This window comes from Marmota flaviventris, chromosome 4, assembly GCF_047511675.1.
Source record: "Marmota flaviventris isolate mMarFla1 chromosome 4, mMarFla1.hap1, whole genome shotgun sequence".
NCBI lineage: Eukaryota > Metazoa > Chordata > Mammalia > Rodentia > Sciuridae > Marmota > Marmota flaviventris.
In genome coordinates this window covers 65,628,629-65,641,098 of record NC_092501.1, presented here as the reverse complement: position 1 = coordinate 65,641,098, position 12,470 = coordinate 65,628,629, and the positions used below count along the sequence as shown (strand labels likewise).

The following is a 12,470-nucleotide window of genomic DNA, read 5'->3' as shown; positions in this document are numbered from 1 at the left end:
TATTTTTCTTTGCATGTGACCATTGGTTGAAAAACTGGTTAAAATTAATATTTCTCATTGAATCACAAAATAATTGTATTTTAAAAATAAATGAATAAGTAAATAAGCAATTAATGGCTACAATGATGTAACAAAGTTTTTACTCATTTATTCTAGGTATAAAATCTTGTCATCTGAAGGTCAAAAAGCACTTTTGGAAGGCACAAATACCAAGAATAAGGCTGGGCAGTTGAAAATTAAAGCCACATGCAATACCTTGTATGACATTTGGGATGTTAAATGGAGCACAGTTTATTTCAGATTTCATGGCCATTGTCAATCCAGATCACTGTTTGATCTGCAATTTGTATTGAGATGAAGCAGAAAGAATTTTTCTGCCTCAGCTTCTTAGCTATTAACACAATGTTTCACAGATGTCTGACCTTTGGGTTTTAATGTAATAATGCAACTTCCCCCCAAATAAAATAAAATCCTAAAAGCTGACTGTCAAAGCAGAGTTATTTTTCAAAGGAGAATGATCCCAAATTGAGTATGAAAAAGATATCATGTATTTTTTTAAATAACTACACATTAAATGTAGCTGTTCCTAGGAGCATTTCAAAAATTGATTGGAAGTATAAAAGACAGTATATTAAAACATTAATTTACTTTTTAGTTAGTATCTCGAGGAAAATATATCTGCTTTTCTCCTTGAGATTTACATACATTCATTTTGATTTTTCTTGAAATATAGATTTCAAGTTATGTATATGATAGTGTACATCATTGTCACATGGGTTTGTGACTCTTAAGATTTTTTGTCACCCCTCTTTGTATTTAGTGCCATTTAACTGCACTTGAATTGTCACTAGCTGTTATTTTCATATTGCTATCAGCATCCTTAAACTCTTTTCTATAGTTTATCTGCTTAGCTTCACTGATATTTTCCTCGACCTTCTCTTCCTAGATTTCACACTAATGGTAAGGGAAGGATGCTCAAAGCTATTTTATACTAGTTTGGCAGCTTTTTCTCAAAAGGAACTGCTGTGGTTTGTGTGTACTGGAAACTTGGTTCCCGGTACAACAATATTGAGGTCACAGAATCTAAAGCGGTGGGACCTAATTGAAAATGATTAAGTCTTGGGGGACGAACTTCTGAAATGTTCAATGCTTATTTTTCAGGAGTAGAGTAGGTCTGAAGAAACTGGATTAGTTCTAGAGGAAATGATTGTTTTAAAGTGAGGCTACAACACATTTTTGGCCCCCTTTTCATGAGGCAGGTTCACTTTGTGCTTCTCAACATGTGGTGCCTCAGCAAGGAGCTCCTCACTAGAATGTTTGGATCTGTGTTGGTGGGACCCTCCAGCTACAGAATCATAAGCCAGATAAAACTCTTTGTAAGTTACCAATATTCAGATATTGTGCTAAAGCAACACAAAATGAACTGAAAAGGGAACTAATTTTGTATAGGAATGAAAGGTATTTGTAGTATTTTTAAAATCTTAAGTAACTTTTTATTATTGGTAGTGATGTATTTGACCACTTATTGTATTACTTTTTCTCTGTGATTCAATGATCTATTCTCTCTTCTACATAATTATTCTTTTAAGGGTTCTGATGTAGGTCTGAGTTGCAAGTCTTTATATTATTTCTACCACTGCTAATACATTATTGGCCATTAACTGAAGTTCTGCTCTTTGTATTTGTATTCCCTATTGCTATTTTATGAGTAGTTTCTCTAACCCCATTATAGTTTATTTTTAGATTTCTTTCTTATCTGTCTAGATGTATTTTCCCTTGGAACTATAAAGTAGTTTTCTGTCCATAGAGGCCCCTCCTTTTAATTTTTGTCCAATAGTGATTATGAATCTCAAAAGTCCACCATACACATAAGGTAGGCAGATGATACAGGTTTTCCTTTGCTCTGCAGACAGAAGAGTTGCTTCCAATACATCACTTGTGGGTTTTTTCCAGCCATTTGACCCAGCTACTATTTCTGGCTATTTCCCCTTGACCTTGAATTCACTGCCTCCTGTATGCACTCTCCCTTCCTTATCTCTCACTGGCTTCAGGCTCTTTCCTCCTTCCTAATATCTCAATGCAACACTTCCCTACTCCTATACCACCTGAATGGCTTTCATCCACAAGATGCTCCAACACCTCTAAGAGCACAAATGCAATCTTTATTTATACTTACTTGTGTGTTGTTCCACTTTCACCCCAAGCACACTTTACCACTGAGCTATATCTCTAGATCTTTATACTTTTTTATTTTGCTGAATGTCTCACTAAATTATCTAAGCTGGCCTCCAATTTGTGGTCTTCCTGCCTCAGTCTCCAGACTTACTAGGATTACCTTATACACCACTATGACCAGTCCCTTCCACCTTATTCTTAACACTCTATCATTTCAGAACAAAAAGACATGTAGTGCCAGCCATTCTGTTTCCTCTATGTCATTCCATCTTAGGTGACAAAAGGACTTGTAGGGAGGAATTAGTGTTTGTCCAGAATTCACTTAAGCATGAAAAAATCTTTTTTTTTTTTTTTTTTGGTATCTTTCTCTTTTCTATTCCTCAAACTTAAGTTTCTATATTTTCATTTAATCATTTCTTATCCTTAATGTTCCATACTAAATCATTGCCATTTTTCTCTGCTGGATTAATGCTATATCACCATTTCTCATCAGCACTCATCCATCCTGCAGTACTTCATCTCTGTGCTTTGAGTTGTTTCATGTAATAGCTGGATTCTTGGTATGGTTAACATTCCACTTATTTAATGTTTCCTTAATTTGCCTACATTTCATGTTATCTTGTTTCATTGTGTGTGTGTGTGTGTGTGTGTGTGTGTGTGTGTGAGAGAGAGAGAGAGAGAGAGAGAGAGAGAGAGAGAGATTTCTTTGGAAATATTATACACTTTTATCTTCCTCTAAGGTTTTTTCAAATTTTATATTAGATCTAATTTATTACAGAAAATCCTAGCCATTAGTTGTTGTTTTATAACCCTAAAGTTTTGTGCATGTGAAAATTATCATTACATATCATCAAACTACAATAATATATCTTTAGAAGGCTCTTCTCTTCTAAATTCAACATACTTCATAAAACCATGCTATCTGTGGGGAATGAAGATGCAAATAATTTAGGCACTGTCCTCAGAGAGTTCATTATACATTAACATTATAGGAGAATTAACAGGATATTGACAATAATCTGATTAGTGTTAAGATAGAAGTATACAGAGGAAGCAATGGGAACTCAGAAGTTAAGCATTCAACCTATTCAGGGGAAAAAAATGTGTGCTTGACTACTTAGTTCTTGGAGAACAGAGAGTACAAGTACTTGTTTAGTGTTCTCTTCCCTGTCCCAGTACTTCCTGTGCGCACTGATGGTGCCTAAGAAACACTTAGTGAATGAATACATAAATAAAATGGCATGTGTGTAGCTTTATGTAATGTGCTTAAAATGTGTTCAGGATTGTCAGATCAGGACTAGAAAAGTCAATGAGGATTAGTGGAACTACAGGGAACTTGGCATGACAGGTTTCTATATGCTGATATTTCATCTTAGCAAGTTCAAAACTGATCAGAAGTCACTAAATGATTTAAAGTAAGACAGTGACATGATCAGACATGTGGTTTAGAAAAATAATCCTGATCTGAAAAATTCTTCTCCGAGAAAGAACTCGGAGAAGGGTGTGAGGTCAACCCTTAGGTGGCACAAGTTAAAATACATGATCATCAAATGGACAGGACTCAGTCACCTCCATTTTAGGTGACACGGGGACTAGTAGGGAGGAAAAGCAATTTTGAGACTTGTTGTGCCTCTAAATGACTTTTCTGAATCCAAGGGATTTGGTTTGCCTCTGGATATCATGCTAGTTGGAGATTTCTGTCTATTTGTCCCTTTACAGATACCCAGAAACTTCATGTTCCCTTTCACAGCATGTAAGTGTAAAAGACAGAAGTTGTTTTTTTTCTCAAGGTTAGTATACATCTCTGAGATTTTTTTTTTTTTTTTTTTTTTTACCACTTGCAAAGTGGGTAAAAGTTTGTGTTTTCTTCTTCTCCTTCTCCTTCTTGGGGTTAATCATGTCCAACTTCCCACTCATTTTCCAAGGCATAAACCTTTCCACTTCTATTCAATTATTTGATCTCACTCAAATTCATCAGTAAATTTCTATGAGGGGCTTTAAAATAAATGCATATCTGTTGGAGGCCATGTATAAAGTTTAGGTGTGTTCGAGCCATTAAAGCAGGGAAGTTGCTTCTCTGGGAACTCCTGGGTGAAATTTCCTGGTTTGAGAAATACCAGATCACAGCTTACAGCCTGAGATCAAACAGCCTCCCTGAGATGGGCATAACCTGACAAGCACTAAATAGTCTGTTTACTACCAAACCCCTGCCACAACTAGAAACAAGCACTGAAGCAAGACTCCTCCCACACTGAAACCTTATCCCGGCCTTTGAAGTACTCCCCATTACATAAAGAATTGGGACCTTTTTCAGTTGTTTAGCTCCAGTTCCTATCAGGGATGGAAGACCCATCAGGAGCCCCACTTTTTAAATCTAATCTTTGGCTTTGTCTTATTTGTTACTGATTATTTTCGACTTTTTATTTTCCCAGGCAGCTCATACCTCCTGAGCAGGAACCTGCTCTATTGGGGTGCTGGCTACTCATCACATATCCATTGACAGAATCCTGCTAATCAACATCAACGACTAATTCAAAACGAGATGCATGTGTTCAGATTATCAACTTCAACTTTCATTCATATTTCTGATAATAGCTGCCAATAAATGTTCATTGGCCCCTAGTTTTTCCATATATTTTACTGGAAATATATGGAAAGAGGTTAGAATACTTGCAGTTCTAGTACAGTGAACTCTGTACTACAGCTACACTATATGAGTATAATTCTTCTCTCACCATGGAAACTCAGCAAAGCCTCATTTATTCCCCCTCTAAAACTGCAGTCAAAGCAATGGAGTATTCATCAAAAGGAAATACACAAATAAATATACTTGCTTATTAACAAACTTGTGTTTGCATAATTCAGTCACACCATTGGAATTCACTATTAACATATCAACAATTCTCTTTTGACTGAAAACTACATTTACAAGAGAAAAGGTAATAGATTTTATCAGTCAGGATGTATTTGTATAAGAGATCAATATAAATTTTTGAAGGAGCCATTTCTCACTGTCTCCAGAGAAGGTAAGATCAAAATTTTCATGTTATTAACTGTTTTTTAAAAAAGGATATTTTTGAGATTTGCTTCTGTGAGGATAAGTGATGTAATGTCAGACATTTGTAAATACAAAGATTTGCTTTTATTTTCTTGTAGAAATTCTAGAAGGGTTCCATTTATGGCCCTTTCTAAATAAAAGAAATAGGCAGGCAAGTTTTTTCTCAGATTTCTATTTCCGGTGTATTTCTTTTCTGTGAGTGAAAACAAAGAAGCTTACTCTGACAGAAAATGCAATGATTTCCTAACCAAACAGGGAGAGGAAGCCGAAAGCAATGAAGGTGACACACATGACTGGTTGCTATGATGTCATGATGTCGCCCTGGCATGAAGGTGGGGTGCAGGATGATAAGGGGAAGAGGAGGATCTACTGAGTAATAAATAGATTTCAGATTGAGATGCCACTCAGAACAGCTCACAGGCAACAGGACATCCTTATATTTAGTTTGATGGTGGTTTTCATTTTCCCACATTGGCTTGATGTTGAGTTATTGCCCAAGCCATGGTTCCTCACTCTCCCACCTTTAATGAATCCCAGTTTAGACAAGAAATGATATCATCACCCTAATTATGCATAATAATATAAAAAAGTAATTTCACAACAATTTTATACCAATAAGTCCAAGGTTTAACTCTAAAATTTGATATCTACCATGAAAGGTATTTATTTTAGCAAGGTATTTGGTTTGAAAGGGTTAAAATGTGCTATTCTTTCTTGTTGCCTATATAAATTAAATACACTTTGAAAAGCAGCAAATACAGAAGATTACTTTGACATTCATGCTTTTCTCAAAAGCTGAAGATGAAATTCCCATGTGAAAGATGTCCTCCTTATACATACTTGAAAGACCAATGTCCTCTTGCTTAAGGACAAGCTGCAATAGAAAATTCTGTACTGACCTTGTTAGAGTAACTTTGTCTCTTAAGTCTCCACATAAGATGTAATCATGTTTTCATTTTATAATTATTTGTTCAATTCAGTGTATAAATAACTGACTCTGCATTTTCAGATTTTCATTTCTCTCTGTGGGCCCCTTTACCATTGAAAATTACATTGAAAAAAAATTTATGTTTTTTTCCTGTTAATTTATATTATAGCTATAAATTCTTTAAAAAAAAAAAAAAACATTTGGGCTGGGGTTGTGGCTCAGCGGTAGAGTACTCACCTCATGTGTGTGAGGCCCTGGGTTCGATCCTCAGCACCACATAAAAATAAATAAATAAAACAAAGGTATAGTGTACAACTAAAAAATAAAATATTTAAAAAATAGTTATTTTTTATTGATTTTTCGTAGTTATATGACAGTAAAATCCATTTTAATAAAATTATATAAGCATGGAATATGTCTTTTCCTAAGTAGGACCCCATTCTTATAGGTAGGCATGATGGTAGGATTCACTTAGGTATTTTCATATATGTACATAGGAAAATTACATTAGATCTAATTCTTAAGCCAAACTTGTACCATAAGAGGATGGAGGTGAAGTTTTTTCACCCCTACATATTCTTTTTGACTTCTAATTCAACATGCTTCAACTAGAATACTCACAAATATGGAAGCCAAAAATATTCTATTTCTTTACAAAGTCTCATTTGATATTACTCCTAAATCAGGAAGAAAACCTTGGGGAAAAAAAATCAAAATAGCATGCATCTCTGATTTTCAAAACAGATTGAAAGAACAAAATGTGTTCGAGAGATCTTTTCCCTTGCCAACTCAAAGTAGAAAAACTGTTTTCCATAAAACTGAAAAATATATATAGTTACTTCCTACTAAAACTAGAATTTCACAAGATCTTTTAGTCAGTCCTTTTTCTCTCTTAAAATCTTCTCTGTTTATATTTAGTACTTTCTTTTAAGTATTCCAGTCTCCTAACTAGGAGAAATGACTTTCATCTCTCAGTTCACACTTTTAGGTCTCTGCACTCTGACTTGAGGGACAGCTCCTTCAAAAAGAATCACAAAGAATCTGGCTAGTCAACTTTTCCTTTCTTTCCCTGAAAGTCTGATTCTATTTTGACAGAAGACCATGAATGGCATCCTACACCCATAGTATTAAAACATTTTTTTAGAAACCACTAATAGTTTCTGTTGATTTTTTCATTATCTTTTTCTTGATCTGGATTTTCAAATCTCTATTTCAGAAAGTGATATCTATGTAAACCTCAATGTTGGTCACATGTAACTGTTTTTATACCATTGTTTCTTCTAAGTCCTAATATCCAAAAGCTGTCCTCCACTTCAGTGGAGGACAAACTTGTGCACAAACCTCTGTTAGTAGCTGTTATCTGCACACAACCTGGTAGGATACTGATGAGTGTCTGGAGATGCAGAAACTGAATTTTTAAATTAGATTGATTTATTTCATTTGCTGCCAGTTCTATCTGGAAATACACAGGCAGCTTTACATACACACACACACACACACACACACACACTAAGGAGGGTTCCATAAATAACTTGGAAATTACCTTTTCTATGTTTACTTGTTAATTTTTATGGACTCGGTACATACAGTTGATGGCTTTTTTTTTTTAAATCCAGGCTTTAACATGGAATTTTATAGTTACATTTATGAATCAATATTATACAATTCAAACATATAAAAGCCATAAACAGTCATCTGCTAACTCACACAATTAATGTGATTTAAAAAGAAAAAAAGGGTGTTTGTGTGCATTTATGGTCTCTGTGTGTGTGTGCATGTGTTGGGGAGGGGGACAAATGCCAGCTAAACCAAGAACAAATATTTGGAAAGGAGTAATGAGAAAGATGTGCATCCACCCTATTATTTCTTTTGAGATTTTTATAAAGCAGCTATCTATCACAGCTCCATGTGCTTTCTTTCAAATAACAAATAATATTATTTATGGATTTAGGCTATTTATGAGTAGGAGCATTATGCTGTGTTTCTAATGGAAGGAAGAGGGTAATAAAATCTAAGATTAGGAAAGCTGCATATGAATAAACTCTGAACAGTAAAAGGTCAGTTGTATCTTTGGGGAAAAAATACTTCTAGTGCAGACACATAGAGATTCACAAATTGTCACAAAAGAAACTAAAGTAGTCATGCCAAAAGTTATCATTGTGATGTATTACTCCTCCTAGGTTTTATTTTTCAGTGTTTTCATGTCAAATCTAAAAAAGAATACATATTGTCAGAATATGCAATTTGTAAACATGGGCAGAACTGGTAAAGAATATAATACAGCTTATGCAGGTGAGTAAGATCTTTATAATAGCAGTTATGGCAATACTACAAAAGCTAATAGGTTTGGGGGTTCAGTGAATTAAATGAGAAATTTAGCAGCCTAAATTTTAAGCAAACTGTTGTGTAGCAGCGAAAAATTTGGGGAAATCAAAGTTACTATTAAATTAAAATCATAAATTTTGTCAAATTATCAGCAGGGTTTTTTTCTCTTGGGTACAAAACTCTTCTCTGAACTCCATATCTAAGACATATGTGCATCAGAAAACCATATCTGAACCTTTTTCATTTCCCAAATGTACCAGTCTCTTTTCCACCAAAGGCCTTTACATATACTGCTATTTATCTGGAAAATTGTTAATGATATTTGGCTGCCTTCTTTTCACATTTAGCTCAAATGTCTTTTCCCATTATGCTATCACAGAGAGAACTGCATCTTTACCCAATCAGAGGGCATTGATCCTGCATTGTCTGGAGGCACCACAATGGCCTTCCCTGAGGCAGATGCCAAGCAAAACAATGCAATGTCTTCTCAGGAACCACCTCACCCTTCTTTCCTTTTAGAACTGTAACTAGATTCAAATTACAGCAGTCCTCTAAAAGTGACATACAATTCTATTTACTGATTCTTGCTATATTGGAGCTATGAGAGTCATATTCAGAACATCACTGTGTATAACTGTATCTTGAAGTGTTTCCAGTTTTCTTATAACTGCCTTACAGTTTCAAGTCTTAAACATGGTTCTTTGATTCGTTTTGAACTGATTTTTATAGTGATAAATAGGGATAGATTATCATTCTCCTACACTTGGATATCCAATTTTTCTCAGTTCCATTTGGTAAAGACTCAGTCTTTTCTCCAATGTAAGTTTGTGGTACTTTTGTCAGGAATTAGATGACTGCAGCTATGTGGGTTTATTTCTGCATCTCTCTTCTGTTCCATTGGACTATATGTCTGCTTTGAAGCAAATGCTGTTCCTTTTTTGTTACAATGGCTCTGTAGTATATTTTAAAATTGAATATTGTGATGCATGCATCATTACACATTTTTCTCAGGATTGCCATGCTATTCTGGATGTTTTGTTTTTCCATATTAAGTTTAGGAAGTTTTTTTCTAGTTCTGTGAAGAATGTCATTTGTATTTTGATGGGGATAGCATAGAATCTGTAGACTATTTTTGGTAATATGGCCATTTTAACAATATTAACTTTGCCAATCCGTTAATACTGGAGGTTTTTTCATCTTCTTGCGAGCAAATCATAGCAAGAATTGATAAATAGTATTGCATCAAATTAAAAATATTCTGCATAGCAATAGGTACAATTAACCATGGAGAAAGAGCCTACAGAATGGGGGAAAAATGTTGCCAGCTACTCCTCTGAAAAAGGATTAATATCCAGAATACATAAAGAACTCAAAAAACTCAAGTTGATGATATAGGTCAGTGGTAAAGCATGTGAAAAACCCTGGGTTCAATACCCAGTACTATATAAAAAAATGTACACAAAACAACTTAACAACAAACAAATGAAAAACAATAAATTACCCAATCAACAAAAGAGCAAATGCATTAAACTGAAGAAATATAAATGGCCGATAATTACATGAAAAAATATTCAACATATTTAGCCACCAGGGAAATGCAAATCAAAACTACATTGAGATTCCACTTCACACTCATTTGCATGAATATTAAATACAAATAACATTAAAGGCTGAAAATGATGCAGGGTAGGTTGATGAGGGGAGGAGGCACTTACATTTTGGGTGGGAATTTATATTAGTATAGCCACTATGCATTTCATATTCCCAACTGTATATCACCCAGACAAAATACGGTTCTTCAGCTGAATGGCCACAATGATTATTGGCATGGTCATTCAGATAAAATGTGCATCAGGACTGTAAAAATGTTCTTAGGAACTTTTTCCTTGTTTCTACATTTTAAATAATCACCGGCACTTTAGGAAGTATGTGCAACACTGTATCCTTTAACATAAAATTTTTAATTGAACTAATTGCCACTTGTTAGATATTGTCCAAACTTTCTTTTGATCCTAAGTGGTTTTACCACCACAAACTTGAAGAAAAAAAAAAGGGGGTCATTGCTTATTTCTATTACTCTGCAACTATTAGAACTATGAAGTTTTTTATCATCATTTTACCAACAAGTGGACAGAAGTGAGATGAGCACAAGTGTATAAGGGTGTAAAGAAAAGGATGTGAGAAAGCATTGGCTAATAGAAAAACCAGCGCAAGGAACCAAGACCCTTTCCTCAGGATGAGTGGCTACAAAAGTGTGCCTTCTCTGAAGCAGTTCTCTACACTGGAAATATGAAAATCCACCTCTGTTGTCCTTCAGCTAAAAGGAATAGAGTGGAGCACTCTCTGTAATTTTAACCTTGCTGTAACAGTGCTACATTAATTCAAGTGTAGCTCTGACTGCTTTGGAGCTGAGTGAAAAGCATCACTCCACCCATCACTGCTGCATCAGGGAATTAAAAGCAGAAACAGAAAAAGAGGATGCGAAAGGCACAAGTTCAGCCTTGGGTAGGAAGCAGACCCGATGTGGGGAGAAAGCAATAAGTGTCTCTAATGTCACTGAAAGACCAGAAAATGAAGGAATTCGTAAGAAGCCTGCTAAACCTATGTCACCTCAGGAGCCGATTTGTAAGAAATACAATTTATAATTAGTTGACTTGCAATACAGTGTATGACCTTTATTTCCTTTCCTGCCTCAAACTTATCAAAACCTTTGACCAATTTTCCTATGAACATGAATTACTGCTACAATATTTAGTTGGATTACACATATTTATCAAAGCAGTCACACAATGCCACAGTGTATTTTAAACACTGTGTAAGTACCTGGCTTGCTTATATTTAAGTTATTTTTATTTGACCTATACAAACACTCTCAGAGTGCCTGCTCAAGATTGTTTCCCAGGCTAAAAACAAATGATCAGAAAAATCAGGTATTGTGTTCTCACAGGGGTTTCTATTTCCAGATATAATGGCTGCATGAGGCCTTTGCCTTTGTGGAGACAAACATGTTGATTTTTATCTAGCTCTGTGTTATAATCAGCTTTGTGAAAGAAAATCATGTTCTTATTCTAAAAGAAAATTCAAACTCAATACTTAAATTTAGCACTTGCAACAAAGAGAACAACTTCTGTTGTCTAATAAGTGTTTTGTTGTTATTTTTTTTAGTTTTATATCTTTCCTTCTTAAAAAGGCTTTATTGTAGCACAAGTTGTATAAAATTTGTGCACATTTAACATCTACATGGTAATGAGTTTGGACATCTGCAGACACTTAAGATACTCACTGCAACAAAGGTACTAAATATAATCCATCATCTCCAAAAATTTCCTTGTGGTGTTTTGAGATGGTGGTGGATTTTTTTTTTTTTTTTAGATTCAGTCTTTAACCAGAGTACTACAGACAGTACAATAACAAAACAGAATGTAAATGAATTGAGGGTTAGGTCTCACTGAGATACTGAAGTTATGATCAAATACTCAAGGAGTTTGCAGACTGACGTTGGTTTCCAATTAGATATAGGACTTAATCACTCATTCACTTTTCACTCTTTCGTTCATTCATTCATTCATCCTCAGAAGAAGGCTTCCATCCTTCCCTCACCACATGGAGGATGAGGTTTTCAATTTTCACCTCCTTTGCCATTAAGTGTGCTAAAGGGCTGACCCTGGAGCTTGTAGATGATGCTTTTCCTCATACTGCTCCATTGCCAAGATAGTTATCGAAATACACCTCTTTTTATTTCTAAAAACTGGAGCACATTAAGATACACAATCCAAGACCTGTTAGATTAAATTGTTAGATTTGTCCTCTAGCTAATGTTCCCTCAGAACAAGACAAATTAAACGGATTGGATTGTTGAAATTATTTTAAAAGATAAACAGTCATAGAATGGAAATAAACTACAGAAAGTAGGGAACTTGGGTAACTAAATCTCCTAGGAAGCATTCACAGCAGATGGTAAAGTATCTGGTCTCATTGTCATAA

The 12,470-nt window shown here is 34.8% G+C and overlaps 1 pseudogene; it reads left to right on the top strand.

Moving 5' to 3' along the window:
- The first annotated feature begins 8,413 nt into the window (after positions 1–8,413).
- The window catches only part of LOC114089366 (small ribosomal subunit protein mS31-like), a 69,772-nt pseudogene continuing 65,715 nt past the window's right edge, over positions 8,414–12,470 (top strand).